Below are 20,400 nucleotides of genomic sequence, written 5' to 3' on the forward strand. Positions count from 1 at the left end.
TGTAAAAGCTTCTGGAGCCTCACAGGGATAGTGATCTGTGCCTGTGTTGCCCTGCTTTTCCAACAACCCCAAAGCTTGACTGCTTTTTTTGACAACGTTACAAAAGCAGTGTAGAAAGGGACAGAAACACAGTTAGAGAGTAAAACATTTACTTATTTATAGAACTGACTCAAGATATAGATAGTGCTAAAAAGACACAGGACTGACCAGAGGACTGTAACATCTAGGAACACGTCTCTCCTCTCCAGCAGATATTTTTCATTTCCTGTGTCATATATGTGATCCTGCACATCTCCTCTGTCAGGAAACCTATGCAGGTAAGAGAAAAAGGCCCCAAAATGCAGCAGCTCCCTCACCCAGATCCACAGACCCACTGACTTTACACAGAAGAACCAAGATCACAAGGGGAAAGCAGAGATTTCATCCCTTCCCCTCAACTGGGGTCAGAGTTGGCTCCTTGAGTTCCTAAAGTGTTAGAAACATTGAAGAGAAAATTAAATAATCTTCTGTTTGGTGTTTTGTCATGTGTGCTGCGTATTTTATTTTCTGTCAAAAAAATATTGAATAATGGTGTGTATGGACGACACTTTTTTTGAAATATTACATGCCACCACATAAATTAAGCCTGTGTTTTAACATAAACTTATAGTTTATAATTTTTCCTCGACTTTTCAAACTTTTGAGTGCTTGAATATTCAATCTTATCCTTCTTTTAGTTTAGGGAAGTTTGACTGGTAATGCTGAGGTGGCAGCAAGAGTGGTCAGTTGACACAGATTTTCATCACCGGTCCTGTGCCACTAAGACAGTAGAAAGCTTGAATAGTGGTAGATAATAAAAGTTGGCAACAAAAACAAAGCTCATTTTCAAGTCAAATTATAACTGAGCTGTTTTGAGCTGTGTTTTACTAAATCCACTCACAAGAGTAGGATAAGTAAATGAATTTCCTGTCTTGTAGGGAATGTCTTCTAGAGAATGTCTTCTCTAAAAGAAGCCAGTGAATTTCAGCACTGATAACTTTCTTATTCCTATGACCAATTATTTTCAAACATGTCATCTACACTAGCTCTCAGTGAGGATTAACTACATGACAGGCTTGAACTTTTAAAAGCGAGTTTAAAATTATGAAAGAGCAGGGGGAAAAGGTGAGACTAATTTTTACTGTACAGAAACATGTAAAGTTTTTCAGTGCATCATCATTCACAGTCTTCTTGCCATAATTGTAATGAGAATTATTCCCTTTCTCTTCTTTTTTGACTCCCTAAAAATCCCCCAGACTTCATGATTGGACTGTGTAGACTAATTTTTTATTAATCATTTGTCATATGAATGTTAATGAAATTCCCTCATCCAACCCAGGAGTATTTTTCTGTTAATTGTTTTGCAAGTATTTAAGAATATTTGTAGTTTAAACTGCATGAACCAACACTAGTTCAATGATACATTTGTGTTTGTCTGACGTCCTACCTGACTCTTTGTGGTAGTCAGTTCGAAATCCAATTTCAGCAAATATTCATGGACGTTATGTGAAAATGCATTTCACTGTACTCTTCCAGAAGTGTATTTCTGTATTGTTTCAGAGAACTACTCTTGTAATTCTCACACTCCCTAAATCCTCCTGGGTTAAAAGGCATCCTGCTGTTGCACTGCTCTTCTGCAGAGGAGAGGCTTTCATCTTCAGAGCTGGCACAAATCTAACACTGCCACTGGATATTTGTGGAAATGCTACCTATACTTTTCTAACTGGGCTTGCACCAAGTGTGAAATGTTTTGACCCTAAAGCAAATACTTACAGATGTAAAAAGCTGGTTGCTATTCAGGATTTGATTTGTGACAGTGAGTTCATCGCTGTTCATTCCACTGATGGGATCTGTATTATCAGAACATCAATTTCCCACCTAGGCCACTGAAATGATAGACCTTCAAAGCCAAGACAATCAAAGGAGTCAATAAATGTTCTCACTTAAGATAGAGAGAAGAATATCAGGGGTTCAGTGTGACCTTGGTCCTCAGTTTCCATTCATTCCTGTTGATCACCTTTTTTTTAATTACTATTTTGGTCTAAGCTCTAATTGAGACTTCAGTAAACCCCTGGAAAGTCTGTGAAAAGCTAACTAGTGCCCAAACAGCACCCAAACAGCTGGTGGCCAAGATCAGATGGCCCACATTTCTCAGCGGTGTTATATATATATATTCTCCTTTGGTTGGAGATATTAATGAGGAAGATATTTTGAGGATGGAAAAGGATATCTGGACTGAGAAAATTTAATCCTGAAAAACAAAAGACGAAGACTAAAAAGAAGATAATCATAAGTTTCAGGATTGAAACTTTGGTAGAACAGGATGCAATCTGCAGGAAAGGCAGTCTGTGTCATAGCTAAGGTTTGGTTTTTTTCCACAGAGCTGTCCAACCTGGCCACTCTTAGCCAGATAATATTGGACAAGTTAAGCAACACACTGGCTTCAGTGCAGCATCTGGGGTTGCTTCCTCAGGGCTTGAGGGCTCAGACAAAGCATCGTATGGGAGCAACTTAATGCCTATTACCAGGCATAAGGTGAACAGCAGGAGTTGATCCTGTGCATTAATCCACAGCAACTGTGAAATAAATCACATTAATTTAAATATCACCGAAGGAAATTTGGCTGACGTATGCAAACTCATTAAGCGGGTTTAATTGTAGCACTCTAGGAAAAGGCGGTGATTTCAGCAGACTGAAATAGGATGGGGAGTCCTCACTGCATGAGAGGAGAGAGAGCACCATACACAGCTATTCAGACCAAGGAACAATAGGGAAATCCTGTCTTTCAGGCGGAAAAACAAACTATGCAGTCTTTCCCTTTCCACAGCACCTCTTCTTAACCAAACTGATAAACAACACTATGAGGCTTGAGGGACTAGGCTGGCACAGGGAATAGGCTGGCACATCCCATCCTCTATTTTCATTCCTCACAGAAAAATGCGTTTTCAGGTAAAGATGGTTGAAATAACTCCAGTCAAAGAAGGAGCAGGTGGGAGATGGTTTTTTATTCATTAAGAATAGACATAAAATTATGTTCATCTTTGTTAAAGAAAATTAGAAACCTCTCAGAAACAGATTTTTCTTTTGCTAAAATAATGCTTAGCTTTTTTTGTTTTGGTTTGGGTTTTTTTTGTCATTAATGAGGTAGGATATTTTGCACTGAGAGTAATGTCTTTTTTTCTCATAGAGTTGACCTGAATGTTGCAAGTTAAGTACATGCTCACCATCTATTTAGTGGTGAGCCCAGGTTTTCAGTTGTAGAAGTGAACTGACAGTTCAGAAAATAGTCTTGCTTCCTTGTTTTTTTTTTTTATTTTTTATTTTAAGCTGACAAGTGTACTGATGGCTGGTTTAATTTGATTTGACACAGATGATCATTTCAGTTGGCAATCATCCACCAAAATACATGTCACCCTTGGCTAATGACCTAGCCTCATCGATAATCTTGTGACATCTTTTCCACATTGTGTATGTGCCTGTGAACTTCCAGCAATAACCCCTTCATGTTTTTAAATCCCAGCCTGCCAAATGCCTGGCTTCAAAATGTCATTTTTTCCTCACAAGCAGGCACCAGCTGCTGAGCAAGCTTCCTGTGATGCTCCCTCCATCTTAGCCTTAGGGGCTGGTAGAAAGGGACCATGGGAAATGCCATGGGAGGAGACATCTGCCCTCTGTTTCCATCTGTCACACCATGCCAGGCCACAGCCTGAAGGGCTGGAGCTGGTGGCCTGTCATTCCTTCCCCTAGGCCTGAAATGGAGGGATGTTGCATTGCAGCTCTGTAGATTGGGGAATGAGATCTCTCTGCACCTATATTTTGTAAGGCATCTTGATAATCATTATTAATGACCTATTATAGTTCTAGATCCTTATTTTCTCTGCATTTATAATGATTGGGAATCTGTAATTTTGCCCTCTGAGCTGCCTAGTCACTTCTGAGGAGAAAGTTTGGTCTTTTGCACGCATTAAAGTCTTAAAACCTATGCCATTCAGATGCTAGAGAAGTGATGAACAGTATTATTGCAAGATAAAGTCTTGTGTCCCCACACAACATTTGCCAGTTACTATTTTAAAGACACTTCCCAGCCTGATCTTTCACTGGAATACTTCTACTCAGCCTACATTTGTTTCTGTCACAGGGCTATTTGCTCAATAAATTAAACAGTCGATAAATGCAATGACCATAAATCTTATCCATCGCTAATTACCTTAAAAATGAGGAGACTGCTCCTCTGCCTCCTTTATTTCATTTGATAGTTGTAGCTGCAGCAGCTTCTCTGGCTAATAATAATCCCAGTAGACTGTCTTCAACTAGGGACAATTGAAGCATCATGGGGAGGGAAATTATGAAAATCAGGCATGTGCAGTGCAATTTTTCTCATGAGAAAACATGTTCATATAAAACAATGAGAAGCCATGGAACTTCCTAACCTGGATGTTACATACCCTTCCCTTGGCTGAGCTTGTTTTGCCATTGTGAAGAAATGCCCTCTGGGAGCTGCCACTGTGTGACTGCTAACACTTGGCAGTCATTCCTCTATGTGAGCTGTGGGGAATCTCCATCACTGTGCAGCCATCTGAACCTTGTTTCTGTGAGATCCCAAAGGCCTTTGCAAGGTTTGTTTATTATTAGCCTCATTTATCACTCTCATGACTGATTTTGAATATAAGGAAAGTGGATCCTGTTAAAAAATTCATGCGTTACTATCTAGGACACAGAGTCAAGTGTGGAGTAACCCATATTTCATCATCATACTATTAAATAACCAGTATTAATTTACTTCACTCCAACTAGCTAAGAACAACCAAACTAAATTTTGACATGTGGCAGAGATCTGACTTCTGCTAGATTATAGATATCATATGTGGAGCCAGGACATTTCATTAGAAGAAAAGGTTAGTGAGTTGGTTTTGACATCACAAATTTCCTTGTTGTTCTGCTAGGAAAACTTTTCTAGTTCATGGTGCCCTCTCTGAATTGTTGATTCTAACAGTGCAGCCCAAAGCATGTGGATGTAGGTGACCTGGAAGTCCTGCCAGCATTTCTATGGTGTGTATGCATGTGTGGGAGGGAGCAGTATTTGGAAAAGGAATAAGATTGCACATCCCATCAAAGAGTATCTACAGATGGAGCTATGGGCTCATCTGCAAGCAAAGTCCCTGTGGTTAAAGCTGTGCTTGTTGAGATTTCCCATGTGACAGTAACAAATCCATTTCCACCCTTTGCCATGCATGTCCACCTCCTTGTCGAGCTGAAAAACTGTTTGTTATACAATGCTGTGATGTAAATCAAGGTAGAGACATCACACCTGCAAAGTTGGATGTCATCAGCCCAAAGGTCCTGTGCACTCAGCACACATGAGGTATCGGAATGGATATGTCAGGATCTGGCAACGTGTAATGCTGTTGTTGTTACCCCTGTCTGCACTCACCATCCCATTTCCCATCATACCCACCATTCCTGTTTTGCAGTGGCCACTTCCTTTGGTTCTCTGGCATACAAGAGTGAATGGTGGCAGAGTTTCTGGGCCCACTGTGCACTCAGGATTTTTTTTTTAAGAGGGATCATGACAAAACCAAAGGTCATTTAAAAACCCAAACACACACACAAAATCCCATTTTAGAATAAAAAAATGCAATAGAGTCTGACCTTTGCTATGTCTTTTGCTGTGATTCCTCACTAGAGCTTTATATGGTGTTTGTGGTCATGCTGTTTTATTATTCCCATGGCTCTGTTTCTTCCTTCCAGGCATTAAAAGGAGCAAAGCTAAGAAGTACAAATTTTATTTAGAACTGGTTGACCTACCCTTTGCAAACAGCGAGTGCATTCTTGGGTAATTCACAAACAGGAAAATGAGACAAGGTCAATGATCAACTCATTTATTGTGGCTTGACCCGTATTACTGAGCCTACGGTTTGCTCCTGAGCTCTCAGGGCCAAAGTCCTTTCAAACACCAGGGTCTGGGATTTGCAGACTGAGCACAAATCAAGTCCTTTCCTTCACAGGGCCTTCCAAACTCACCTTGCAGACTGGCAGGCTGATTTTAAGTGCATTGATGAATGAGTTAGGACACCGAGTCCTACTCTGAGAACAAGGGAGAGCTCTCTCTTCAATTTTTCAGACTACATCAGCAGTACAGAGATATCCAGAAAAGAAATCTACTGCAGCACAAGGGCTTTTTGGAGTAGGGGAAAGAAGCTCCCAGCCACAATAGCAGAAGGACATATAGATATTAGCTGTATAAGAGTGTGGAGTTTGCCATGGAGATCAGAAAATAGTCCAGATGTGAATCAGCTCTCAGAAACCAGTCCAACCATAAAAATGGACACTCATGGCTCAAAAACAAGAGAGCAAAATAATTCATCTCAACTACCGTGAGATTCCTTGTCTTCTTTTTTGAACAAAGTAAAGTACACCTGTGCAAAATGCCAATGATTTTGTATTGTTCACCCTGCTCTTGTGCTCTGAAGAGAAGCAGACCTTCCCCAGATCACACAACCCATGGGTTTTTTTCCATCTGCACAGAGGATCTCACCTCTAAAATACTCTACAGCTCTCACAGGAAAATCACTGGCTTTTCTGGCCTATCTCTGTGGAGAAGAAAATGAGAGGCAAACACCAGGTGATGCTTTCTGATGGCTATGAAGGTACAAGGATAAGTAGTGTGGTTTACTTAGAAGGGAAAGGGAAAGGGAAAGGGAAAGGGAAAGGGAAAGGGAAAGGGAAAGGGAAAGGGAAAGGGAAAGGGAAAGGGAAAGGGAAAGGGAAAGGGAAAGGGAAAGGGAAAGGGAAAGGGAAAGGGAAGCCTGGCTTTCAGAGATATTCTCAGGGTGCCAAGTCACACATATACACACTTGGTAAGGAACATCTCCTTTTGTCTTCCCAGAAATACCAGTTTCATCTGGGTGCTTGTCTGTCACTGGACAAATGAGAGATTTGGTCCAGGACAATTTACTTCACATGAGTGAATGACTAACTGCCCATCTTCAGTGTGACTGATGAGAGCCCAGGTAACTTGGCAATATTCCTCCTCCCACATCTGAGGGATGTCTGCTGTCCATAAGTGCTCCTGCCATTGATACGGATGCCATGAAAACAGGCAACCCTCTACAGTAAGCAACATCTGTAGGTGGCAATCTACATGAGAGTGAAAAGGTATTTTCCCCATTTTATTCTGCAAGAACAATGCAAAGAGTGTGTCCCATTAAAATGCTGGTTTGATTTTCTTTGGTTTCTTTCCTTTTTTTTTTTTTTTTTAACTGATCAAGTGAAGAAAACTATGCCATTTCTTTCCCAAAAGCTCTCCAAGGCAAAATTCATTTCAGATCCCCTCCATGAGATGGCTGGATAAAAGATCCTGCCTTAGATCACTCAGCATATTCATTACATTGCTCTTGCTCCTCTAAGATAATGAATCACGTACCCCAGGACTTGCCCGCACTTGCAAGTTAGCACTGATTAAGGTGAGATGCAAATATAAAGTGTCGTTGCCATTTCTTAAAAGCAGTTCGAAGGTTGAATTAAGCAGGAACAATGTACTCTGATTTTGCAGAAACAGCATTCACACAGAGTATTAATCAGGAATAGATGACTGGAAACAACATAGAGGCATGATGTAGGTGAATCAGCCACACTCACTTGAACCTCTCCCTGAGGGCTCTGGCTGCCCTTGCCAGTGGTTGGAGAGCATTTGAGGTGAGCTCTGCTAAATCTCCTATGGATGATTTCAATTAATATTGTACATGTTGAAGTCTCTACCATGGTATGCAATAAGGAAGCAGCAGTTACCTTAAAACATTAATATTAGTTGAGCTATCTGCTTTGCTAAAGGATGGGTAAGAATACAGTCTAGTGTGTTTGCCTGTTGAGCAGCCAAGTAAATTAAAAGACATCTGACAAAATGTTCCAGCTGCAAATGAAAGCCCAGAGCTAGATGAGACTTGTCCACAAGAGTCTGTGACAGGTGACGTTATTGCTGCTCGGCCAAGTTGTCAGGCAACAAAGCTATGAAGGGACATTTTGTGGGTTGCAAATGCTCTCTTCTCGTCTTTCAGTTTTGCAAATTTTATTGAGTGATGCTGCCCTTATTCTGTACTTGTCCCTGCTCAGCAGAGGCACTTGACAAGTCATCTGGGAGAATTTATCATTGCATAACCTCATACTCGATAGGCAAAGCAGTTCACCTCTTTTTGCCCCCTTCCTGCAGCCAAGGGCTCCAGGCATTCCTCAGGCATCCTTCAGCAAGGTAGTCCTGGGGAAAAAAAACCAAAAACAAAACCACAAAAGCTCAAGATTTGGCTTTCTTCTCTATTTTTTCATGCCCTTAGCCTAATCTAAAACACTTAAAAAACTACTATCATTCTAAGGAATGTTGTGAGGTAATTAGGTCTCTGCTCTCTTAATTTATATGCAGGACTGGAAAAACACCATACCCTTGACAAGACTAAAACACCTGTGGGAACTATTCATGCTTGCAGGCCATCTCTGGCCACTTTGTTCCTGGGCCATCACAGGTATCTACAGAAATGGTTACAGAGACTTCCTGGTCAGTGGTAAGAGAAAAGCGGATGCTTCCAGAAGGTAGTGCCAGGTTGGGCTCTGTGCTTGCCGGGGACACACACAGGCTCGTCCCACCCAGGCTGGCGTCAGCTGGGCGTGGGTCTGGGAGTGTCCACGTTGCCAGCTCCTACCCTGCAGCACCAGTGAGTCTCTCTTTCGCATGTGCTGTGGGGTGGGATCCAGCAAGGAAGCTGCTTCCAGAGGGCAGCTGGCAGAAGGTAACTGTGTGAGTGTTGTTCCTGCCCTGCAGCTCACACCACACCTCACTGGATCTGTCACTTGGGTTCAGCCTGTCCTCGGGACCTGAGCATGCAAGAGGAGGGGGGCTCCAGAGACTGGTTGGCACAAAAGTTTTGGCAGACGGAGTGAGAAGTGCGGGTATAATATAAAGAGAAACTTACTGAGGAATAATCTGCAACCCTGCATCTTACCTGGGGACTTGCATTATCTAACACTGCTCCATCAGCTGATCTCACAGGAGATTCAGGACAAGCCCCTCCTCCTGCTGATGAGCTGTGTCAGAATTTGCCTGGCGATACAAGTGAATTAACATTACCTAAGGGAGTCTGGCTAAGTCTGTGAACAAAAACTAGTTTCAGACTATACAAGTGCATACAACCAAGCCTGCCTTTCAGGGAGGACAGGTAAAAGTGGTGGGATACAGCAAAAAACACACTGAAAATGGCCTGTTTCCACACTTTTCTACGTAACCAATAATTTTTGTTTTCTTTTAGAAACAACTTTCCCATCAATCCAACCCTGAGGCAGTTAAGACAGGGGACCCAAAGCTACAGCTAACCCATATCTGCACAGCAGGTTAAGAACAAAATATTTCATTAGAGTCTTGAAGTCTATAACTCAAGCTGTGCTTAAGCTTGAAGATCAGCAGACACAGTTCCACTTGATTACACTGGAAACTGAGACAATCTGGAACTTCTGAAAATCAAGTCTAGAGGCACTCAAAGTTGCCACCAGGCATAGACTGAAGGAAACTTTCTGATGGTTGCATCTAGTTTTTACAACTTCACTGACCTGGAAAATAATACATGGGGCATATTCTCCATATTACTCAGGCAGATTCCACATGATCATCTCCATTACCAAATGCAGCAGTCCCAGCTGCAGTCAGTGTATTTTTTTGCTCTAAATTTCTCTTCCAGAGCTATATTTCTCAAAAACTACGAGACCTGAAACTCCGCTTTTATGATCATAAAAGATTATGTTCACACTGTACTCTTTAAGAGCTGCCTTCACAGTCTAAGCCCATTTTAGGAACATGTCAGAGGAAAAAAGCTAAAATGAGTAGCCAAAGCTGCTGCCTGACCTTTAAATACATTTTTAAGGCTCTATCTCAGGGCTCCATAGCCCTCAGGGAGGTGCCAAATTTTCTCAGTGCCAAATGCAGAGTACATGCAGGTCAATTTTGACCCCAGCTCCTCCAAACAAGGTGCTAAGTCCACATGCTAAAGCCAAGTGCTGTTTACACAGAAAATTGGGGCAAACCTCTGCATGTCACCAAGTAGCTTTCCTGTACACTGAATGGAAATATTCAGGGTAAGCCTTTTCCTCTTGACTATGTTTCCTCCTACACCTTTGTCCTCTGAAGCAGCTTCTATAAGTAACCTAAGATACAAAAGTTTCCTTGTCACAGTGTAAAAATACTAAAGCTCCACTGCCTTATAATCTGCTCCTTTTGCTGGTAGTCTATCAGCTCTCCAGGAGGTGCCGTGAAGGGACACTACTCCTACTACTGAGTTTGACATTTGGAGGTCTCAGCTGACCACAGTCATGGTTGGTGAGGGGAATATAATTTACAAAGCTGCTGAGGAAAGGTTCTGCAAAAAGGCCATGGTAGAGGAGGACACAGTGGATTTAATTGAGAAGGTTTTCCTTCTGCCCAGGCCAGGAGCTAAAAAGAGGCAAGAGTAACCTCATGTATTTGTTAGCAAGTCTTTACCCTAGTGAGACTTCAGAAAAGCTGGTCAGCAAACATGGTAATGATTGATGACCAAATAATGTTGGGTTTTTTTAATCAAAAGAATATGTTCTGCAAAAAGAAAATATTTTAAAAGAGCAAGTATTTCCTGAGGTTGTTCATTTATCACATTGGAATCCTAGAAAACCACAAAAAAGGGTTGGAGAGGTCCACATGATGCCCATGTGTGACCTGTGTCATTCCTGATAGTCGTTTAGCCAACCTGTTCATAGACGTTTCTAAAGCTGGAAAATTCGGTTTGAGGTTAGGAGAAAGATATCTTTAACAGTGAAGAAGAAAGTGCAGCAAGAAAGGCTGAGGATGTATAGAAGCACCTCGCTGGTGATTTTTAAATCACTAGATATAAGCCATGTTTCTCGTGGCCACATGGATGCCTGTTGTGGAGACACTGCTTGGGATACTTGGGTAGAGAGTGTCTTGATGTAATTTTTTTGTTCAGATATGACTGATTTAAGGGCTGTAGGTCCTTTTTTAAGTTACTTAACTTGTGAAGGTTGAGTTCTCCAGACACTTCAGTGCAAATTAACTTCTGTTGTTGTCTTAGGCTAATTTTTTTCAAGATAGCATCTCTGCAGACCTCCAGGTCTTTGCTCCAAAGAGCATAAAGGTTTATGCAACAAACTGTACAAGCAGCAGTTTGCATTATACCTGTCTATTGCCATAGTACCCCATCACCCACTGGGCACCCTGCTCAGGCCCCACCACTATGTTATGGTCTATAAAGTACATACATTTGTAGCAAGCAGTGAATTTGGTCACTCAGTCAAAGGGCTTGTTTTTACAGATGAGCTCAAACAGCAAAACTGAGTGAAGTCAGTCCTCCTTACCACATGGACAGTCCAGCCTGGATGCAGCCATGGCTCTGTCATAGGAAGTGAAATCTTGCAGCACCATGTAGTGCTAGCAGCAGAGAAACATGGCAAATGTCTGGGCAGCAGTCATTCCCTTCAGGTTAAATGAAATTTATGTTGGTTTAATTTAAAACAGCTGGGGACAGTTTTCAAAGCTAGAATAATAAAAGCCACTCCTAAAGTGAAATAATAGATGGCAATAATATTGACATGTGGCAATAATAATAGAGATGTAGTGCCCACTAAAGGTTTTCTATTAATGAAATTGAACCAAAACAAATTTCTGTGTGGACTATAACCTAGAGACCAATGGCATCTTTAAGAAGAGGGATCACTGTCCTCAAACTCTGCTGGTACAGAGCAGGAATTCCATGGCCCAAATGATTTTTTTATTTTGTGTTATAACGCAAGGAAAGTTGAGGCAGGTTGAAAGACACAAAGCACAAGCTTTATTCATGGGTTTTGTAGCTGATGGTATACATCAAGTTCAAGGTTAAAAGGAAAACTGTAGCAAACCAAGACGAGATGAAGTCAGGAGTCCTCAGGTGACCATCCTCTCCTGGGTGTCTGCTCCAGTGCAGCAGGGGATCACAGTCCTACCGACAACCACTCCCTAGTAAAATTACACCCTTCATTAAAGCCTGCTCAAGTTGCCTTTCCATGATCTTTGTCTGATGACAACAGTGGCACTGACTGGATTATGCTTAATTAAGTACAAAAGTTGCGTGTTAATTGGCTGATAAGCCTTGTACCCGTCTGTAATTAGGTATTGCTTATCCTACATTAAAATTACTATTATTTACTCATTATATGTAATATTTGTTCTAATATGAATTCACTGGTATGAAGGCACCAAGTGGAGACTGTGTGGGAACTTCAGTGCGGACTATGAATTATATATAACTCAAGAGCAATGCAATGAGATAGAGGCAAGAGGACAAGAGGATGGCTGAGGTATAGGAAGCAAATCCTTTTCCAGGGAATACAACGTAACAAATGCACCAGTGCAAGGCTATGAGGAAGAGAGTACTAAGAAAAAAACAGGTGCAAGGGGCTGCCAGAGCAGCCCTGGTGCAATTTTAAGTGAAAGGCCACAAGCCAAAAAAGGCCCCTAAAAACTGGAAAACCTTTAGCAATGGGCCAGTACAAGTAGTTAAGAACTGTGCAATATTTGGATAACACAATCGCCTCTAAGCCTCATAAAAAAAGACATATAAATAGGCAATGGCGCTTTAAGCATATCCTGCAGTAGGTACACACATAGTTTTAAACTATCCCATGCATTTGGCACACAGCAATTGATGGGAATGTCTGAACTTTCATTTCCAAGTCTCATTGTGCATACGATTTACCATAGGCAGGGAAGATTAAAGAGTAAGGAATGCCTAAATCTAGAAAGAACAAAGTAGAGCTAAAGAGCTGAATGTCAGTAATTGCAACAGGTGCAAAAATACAATTAGTGACATTATAATTACTGAAATTAAATATCAATTTATATGAGTATGTACCATAATACTTTTGACAGCCTCAAGCATTATGTGATAGCAAATAAAAGCAGGATGAGACAGCTCCTAATTTGTAAAGAAGCAGAATCATAGAATCATTAAAGCTCACTTAAAGAATTTTATTCCATAAGGTACAAGGACAAGAAAGGTTTTAGTGCAAAGAGGGTAAGTGCTAATAAATGCCCAGTAAAACCATGCATACATCTGCAGCTATTAAGACACAAAGCAGCTTTTCTAACATACAAATGTAGTACATGAAGTAACAAAACCTGCAGCAGCACCATGGAAAACTTTGGTCTGAAGGACATAGCGGTAAGAAGACCATTCCCTTTGGGATAGGATCCACCTTGTTTTAGATACTGCAGGTACATGAGTTGCATGCTAGCTGTGTCTGTGGCTTCCTCTAGTCCACAGAGGGAAACAGATACCACTGGGGACAATCTTTACCATACAGATATCCATTTAGCATGCCTGGTGGTGAGATGAGTCCATGTGATTTCTCTCCCTTACCAATTTTCACAAGAGAGCTTATCATCTCCTGGAGAATATTTTCTCCAGCATGTGTCTCCAAGGTTGGCCCTTTAAGTGTATGAGAACTCTGTATCCACAAGGCAGTTATTTTTTTCCCTTCAAAACAGCTTCACTTTCCCACCTCCCCTCTTTCCTCCCAGTGTTTAGGTCCTTTTTTCTAGCAGGATGGCATTTTTTCCCCCTGTTGCTAGGCTGGTAGCCTAGTTTCCCAAGCAAAGGAAGCTTATGAGATCACACTGTCTTGTGCAAGTGCCAGTCGGTCCCTCCTAAATAATTTTTTGAGCCTGTGAGCTGAGTTTGATCAAACTTGACAGGGGATAGAAGTCTCAGAGGTTTCAGCAGCCTACATGTGCTGTGGAAGTAGGCAGGCAGAGGAGAAAAAATTCTGGGAGTGCATCCACTGCAGAAACAAAACTGTATTATTAGACACCAGAGAGTCCACATCAGAGACAGTCATTACCACTGAACTCCACAGGAGATACAATTTCACAGATTCAGCAGCTCATAAGATGACTTGATTAATATGAGCATGAGTAAAATGTTCTTCTCCCCATCTTCTAGAGTGAAAGTCTTCCAGTTATAGAGCAGCAGGGGTAGAGCTCAGAAATGACAGGCCAGCAGAGTGAGTTTAGAGCTAATTGCTGCTCCTTCTCATGCCAGTGCTCATGCAGAACTCTGCTCAACTTCCCTGTGACTTCAGTGCCCCCATTTGCATGATCCAGTTCACACAAAGGATGAGACCGGGAACTTCAGAGCATGGAGTAAAAAGAGAGGAGCAAGTCCTAAATTGCCATGAGCTGGCTCAGCTCCACTGTGGTGGGTGAGTCTGCGTTACAATGGGCCATCACTTCCAAGCGCAGCTCCACAATGAAGCGTCCAGCTTGTTCTTCCTTGTGTTTGTCTGTATTACAGTTGCTAACGGCGATCCGTTTAACTCGAGCAGGAGCTGGAACATAAACTAAAGACCAGCAAAAGCTGTGTCTGGTGCGTAGGCTGGCTCTGGCTTGTTCCTGCTGTGGCTTTTCCTAGAAGTCAGCCACCTCAGGGCTGCCTGACTGGTGAGCCTGAACAAAACCCTTGCAGTTCCTTGTTAACACTTGCTAGGGAGAAAAACAAGCTATTCACACAGGTGGGATTCAGAGAGAAACTGAAATCAGTCATCTGACAGAAAACAAAACAAAACAAAACAAAAAACAAAACAAACTAGCCACAGTGGACATTAAAATGGAGACTGGGAGTTCTGGGGAGCTGTGTGACTTCATGTGTTCAGTGAAATATTGATGTTTTCCTCTTCTCCTAAGCCTTCTAAGTATTGATGTGCCAGATACCTGATTTAGTTGGAGAGAGTGCAAATCACCAACACCTAAAGAAAAGAGAGGGAAAGTAATTAAATGAACCTTTGATGCACAGCAAAACAAGGAGCTTGCAAGCAGTGAGAGACATGGCTGAAAATGGACTGGAATCTCTTCAAGAAGGACAGGTATTGCAACTTGTCCTCGACAGCTTAGCCAAGGGCACAGCCTGAAATTCACAGCCAGAAATGCCTGCAGAGCAGCATCTGCATTAGTGTGGTATGCTACAACATCCTTTAAGATGAGGCTTCTTCAGAGGGAGATGTGAACCACAACTCTTGGGCACCCAGGGCTGAATGTTTTCTGTTACATAGCAGATCTATGAAGCCATAGGGGAGCATTCTTTACCTATTATTTGTTGTTATCACTTCAATCCAGGCATTTTTCTTCTGAAGAAAGCTAAAAGATAAAATGATTGTTCTAATTAATAATGCCTACCTCCTCATGTCGCATTTTTCACCCACCAAATGTCTCAAAGTGCTACTCCCATTTAATAGACACTAGGAGTAAAGGTGAAAGAGATCAAACGAAATGTCTTAGTAACAGAATAAAACCAAGTCTTGCATCACAGGTCTAGTAAAAGGGACAAGGGCACCTATTAAGCCTCAATAAAAAGCAAAGCTTAGGACAATTTTCTGACATATTGGATCCTTCAATGAGGCGTTGTGAAACTAATGTGACCAATGTTCCATGCTAACAAAATATGTTCTGGATTTTTTATTTGACAACATAATTTAAGAATTTCTTAGAATATGGGAAACAAAACGAGGCAGTGGCTTTACAGGAATTGTTCCTTTGCAAAAAGCAGCTTGTGCCAGGGGACTGGAAAATTGAAAGTGCCCCAAGGGAGCACAGCAAAGGAAAAAAACCTCCTACACTATCCAGTCAAAACACAATGCATTAAAAGAAGCATAAATACCAAACTGGCAATTTACTTCAAAACTTCTTGTACTTAAGATACTACGAATAGAAATTCTGGCAAAGAGAGATGCTATACTAGACACATGGTTTACCTCTTGAAGAGGTGCATTTGGCAGAATTAGACCATGTACCTAAAGGAAACTTACTGACAGTGTCTGCAGCAAAACAGATGGTTTAAGGTGGGATAAATCTGATTAAAACAACTCCTATCAATATAAGTGATTACTTCTTTCTTATGCTTTCTTATGTCTCTTTTCTTTTTTTTTCTTTTCCTCGTTTGGTTGACTGAGGTTTGGTTATTTTGTTCCCTCCATTAATTTGAATATCCAATAATTTCCAAAGTGTTAAAAAATTAGTGGTAGTCCAGTGATATTAAAGGATGCACTGCCCATCCATTCTTGAGGCTGCTTCACAGCAAAAAAAGTGCCTGCAGATTTGATCTTTGATGCTTCAGAGATTTAGTAAGTTTTTCACAGTCCTTAATAAATTGATATCATAGGCAAGAAACCTGAAGGTGCAAAGCATGATACACACACAAGCACTTCGTATTTTGGTGGCATGAACCTGGAGTTTATATTTGAATAACATTCCTGTTTGAGGTAAAACTGAGCATACAAAATCCTTACCTAGGCAGAATGCATATTGACTTCAGGTGATACTTTTTCCCAAAGAATGGCTGTGTAAAGGTCAGGATGAGTTGTTTGCCCCTGCAGTAATGTTGTGGGGTTTTTTCTGAAGAGACTTCCAGCACCTGGGGACAGGGGTTTATTGCTGTTGGTGAATACCAGCACTCAGATGATGGTCAGTCTCACCTTGACCTTCGGGAGGCTTTCTTTCTTTTTTTCTTTCTTTCCGTCTTTCTTTTATATCAGCTTTGGAGATAAGCAAACAAACAAACAAACAAAATAAAACAAACAATAAAGCCTAAAAAGCTAGGGCACAGGCCACAGGCTGGGTTTCTGATAATTCGATCCACTTAAACCTGTTTCTTCAGTACCTCCTGAAAGGCAAAGCCCTTTGCTAGCGCAGTCTGTCCATCTGTTAGCAAACCCACAGTTTAAGAGTATGGGGCTTTGAGCAAAACCTTTTAATACAGACCCACCGTGGGAATTCGAGGGGAAAGGAACAGCCAGTAACTCACCAATAATAGTGCTGTTGTCACTCTCCTACATCACCTCCAGTTTTTCTTCTCACTGGTTGAACTGGGCAGCAGAAGATCCTTAGCCCAAAGCAAATGAAAGCCCCTTGCCGTATCACCATTGCAATGAGCCTTGGGGTTAAAACTGTCCCTCAAGAGAGGCAGCAGCCAGCTGGAAGCACATTTGCCAACAGCACCATTGATCATCAGCTGCCTGTAGCCTAAAGGAACTCTTTCAGACAGCTAAAATCGTATCTGATTTTGTAACAGACTCCTCTGCAGTCCCCATCACTTTGCCTGCCCCCAACCCTGCCAAAAAAAAAAGCCACAAAAAAATCTCAATAAACCAAAAAAACCCACCCAAACCCACTTGTGATGAAAAAAGAAGTGGCTCAGGAAAATAACCTGATTTGACACCTCCTCCTGCAAGTCCTGCTAGCCAACTCCTGCACTAGCCTCACTCTACAGCACTCTGTAAGCAGGATCTGCAGCTAAGGTGAAAGAGAGAGAAAAGAGGAAGAAGGGAGGGGGAAAGGTACAGAGGCTGCATACCTAGAAAGCCAGGGTTATTCTTGCTGCCCACCCTGGAGGCACTACCTCCGCATCAGGCAGGAGTAACAGAGGGAAAATCTGGCTTTCTGGATTTAACAAGCTCACTTTCCCTTAATTGGGGCCCTCAGGCACTGCTGTAGTAGACCTAATGGCACTAATCATTAATGAATCAGCCCTGATGAATAGGAAGGCTGAACTGGCGTCTCTCTCCTTAGGTTGTCAGCCCTTCACAGAATCTACTGGGTTTCACTGGGCAGGACAGCAGCTGCACAGATTTTAAAAGGGCCCTGAAGAGGAAGTGGGCTTGAAGAGTCACCAATCTATTCATCCCTAGACTGTGCAAATGAGCCAGGGACCAACAGTATCTGACTGCTTCTTCCAATACACAGACATAGCCACCAGAAAGTCCTGTGAAGTGAGTACTGCAGCTTACTTTTATACCATACCTCCCTGCTCCCTCTGTAAGCACCAATCACTCTGCCTTCACTACCATTCATATCTAGGTTTTCCTCAGTTTTGTATGTTTGTATTCAAGCTTTTTCTCCCAGCACAGGCCAGCTCCATCTCCCTGTTACAGCCTTTGAACAGATGGGAAAGGACCTATTTTTTTTTTTCCTCCCTTTAAAGCAAAAAGAATCGACCGCCACCACCTCAGCCCAGTGCTGGCACGGTCTTGCCGTGGCAGAGGGCAGCCCAGGCAGGGGCAAGGCTCAGCCCTGCCTTCAGGGCTCATCCAGGCTGCTAAAAGGGGGAGGCAGGAGGAGAGCAGCCGCCTGCCAAGCACGGGTGCATCCAGCGCTGCCGGGGAAGGAGCCAGCTCCCCGCGGCCCTCCGGGGACTGCGGGGCTGCGGTTGCTCAGTCGGAGCTGGGGACAGGAATTAGGGCAGGCAGAGCCGCAATGGCTGCAAGCCTTCCGATTATCCAGCCAGCTAGAAATGCTCTTGTCTTGTTTTTTGTTCTGACTGTGATTTTTTTCCCTGTTGATCTGCATTTATGCCTTTTGTGTGTGTGTGTGTGATTTTTTTTTTTTTTTTAAGCAGGGGATAATTTTACTGTGGTCTCTGTCAACATTTAAACGCTTTTCTATTGCATTTTTCCCCCCTCTTCAGTTCACCAGCTCACGTTTGCCCAGGAGTTAAGAAGGGATGTTCAGAAGTTTGAACCTCTTCCAGCTCTTGCTACAGCAGCTGCTGCCTGGGGCAGTGGGACCAGCCTGGCAAGCGACGCCCCAGCCTTCCCCCGCAGCCCTTACAAACCCTACAGGTGCAAGGCGGCAGGAGGCAAATCCAGTACACTCAGTCCCTTTCTGGGACTTGGCGGACGGCTCATGTTTCCTTGGCCACACAACAAGGCAAGGCAGAGCAACCGCTCCTAGGGTCAGAAAAAAAAATATATATATATATATATAATCGACCATTGCTCTCAGGCTTCAGAAATAACCCTGGAAGGGGCAGAAAAGGGAACAACCAATGCCTCGCGCATTGAGGGGCTCTATAGAATGAACGGGAGGAAGGTGAGGGGGAGTTCATTCTGCTTATGTTCCCCGAAAAAAAACCACGGAGCTGCCGGCGGAGAGTGCCTCGCTCGCCAGTTGCCCAGGAGGAGCGGAGCCGGCGGGACCGGGGCTACACTCCCTGCCGTCTGTGCAGGAAATCCCGGTGTGCTGCTAGGTTAGCCCGGGAGGCCCGGTGGCTGGTCTGCGCCCCGGGGATGAGCAGCCGAAAATTAGAAGCCCCAGATAGGAGAGTCCAGGGGAAGGCAGGAGGGGAGGGAAGGGACCCGGGCAAGACCACAGGGCTTCTTCTCAACCCACTGGGCTATTTTTCCCCGGTTTGCCACCGTTTATTATCCTCCTCGATGGAGGGCTAATTGGGGGATGTGCTAATTACGGAGAGATTATCCATTTGTAATAGAACCTCACGCGAAGATAACTCGAGTCCTTTAACGAGCTGGAAATCGTCCCCTTATTACGCCCCCTCAGCTTTCTTCTGAGGGGTGAGATGGAAAGCTGGGAGGTTCCCTTCCACCTTTCTTCGACGGATGGGCACCGTCCAGCAGCCGGGAAGGCGGGGGCGGCGGCGGGAATGCCGGCAGCGGGCGGGACCTGCGCCCGGGAACCCCGGGGCGGAGAGGGGCTGCCGCTGGCGGGGGTCCCCGGGGCCCAAGCCGGCGTAGACAGCAGGCTGCCAAGCCCCCCGTACCCCAGCAAGGGCTCTCTCTTCCGTCTCTCCTCGGCATCTGGCATTTCGTGCTACAGGGAAACCATAACAGCAGCGCCTGACCTCATGAATACAGAGATGTGCACAGAAAAATCAATTTAGGTCTAGATCCTCTGTGGGGAGGGAAAATAACCCAAACCATTTAAACAAAGCTCTGCTCTCCAGGGTTTTCCTTTTTCTTTGGTGGTGGTGGGGACTGAGTCTAGAGGGAGGCCAAAGGAAAACGAAATTCAAGCAGACCTGTGTCTGCCGAAGCGAGGCTGAGCTCTGCAAAGCCCCCCTAACACGCGCATAATGTATTTTATCATTAAAAAATCAACATTGCTTCCAGTGGTAAAGGCGCCTGGCTCCAGTTCTTGAGCACATTCGTTGCTGGGATTCAATCCGTTTGGGAAATGCAGATTGGCTTGCGACCCACTGTTTGATTTATGAACTGTTACATTTGCTATTGCTTACACATTACATTGCGGACCTTGGGAAGGGAGGGGAGCAGGGACAGGGGGCGAAGGAGAGACCCTGCCACCCTACACATCGGCAAAGAGAGCTAGTGCACAGGCAACGGCTCCCCACTGGAATAAATCACCTCGCACCAATTCGTGGCCCCTACCTCCCCATCACCCACTCACCCACCCACCCACCCCCGGTCGCCAGCTGGGCTCTTGCTTTATAAGTAAAAAGGACGTGTTTACTCTTTGATGTGTATTTCTTTATAAAGGCATCAGGCGCCTATAAATAGCCGAGGTTAGAGCAGCTTCTG

At 43.3% G+C, this 20,400-nt stretch overlaps 1 long non-coding RNA gene across 1 annotated transcript; it reads right to left on the minus strand.

Moving 5' to 3' along the window:
- Positions 1-11,850: 11,850 nt before the first annotated feature.
- Positions 11,851-20,251, minus strand: LOC126644221 (uncharacterized). Its single transcript, XR_007629885.1, has 3 exons — positions 16,360-20,251; positions 15,161-15,211; positions 11,851-14,823 (listed from the first exon to the last, which is right to left on the minus strand). It is a non-coding gene; the product is annotated as an uncharacterized LOC126644221 (long non-coding RNA).
- Between the last annotated feature and the right edge of the window lie 149 nt (positions 20,252-20,400).

The sequence above is a fragment of the Myiozetetes cayanensis genome, unplaced genomic scaffold (assembly GCF_022539395.1).
Source record: "Myiozetetes cayanensis isolate MyiCay16 unplaced genomic scaffold, myiCay2020 scf1, whole genome shotgun sequence".
Taxonomy (NCBI): domain Eukaryota; kingdom Metazoa; phylum Chordata; class Aves; order Passeriformes; family Tyrannidae; genus Myiozetetes; species Myiozetetes cayanensis.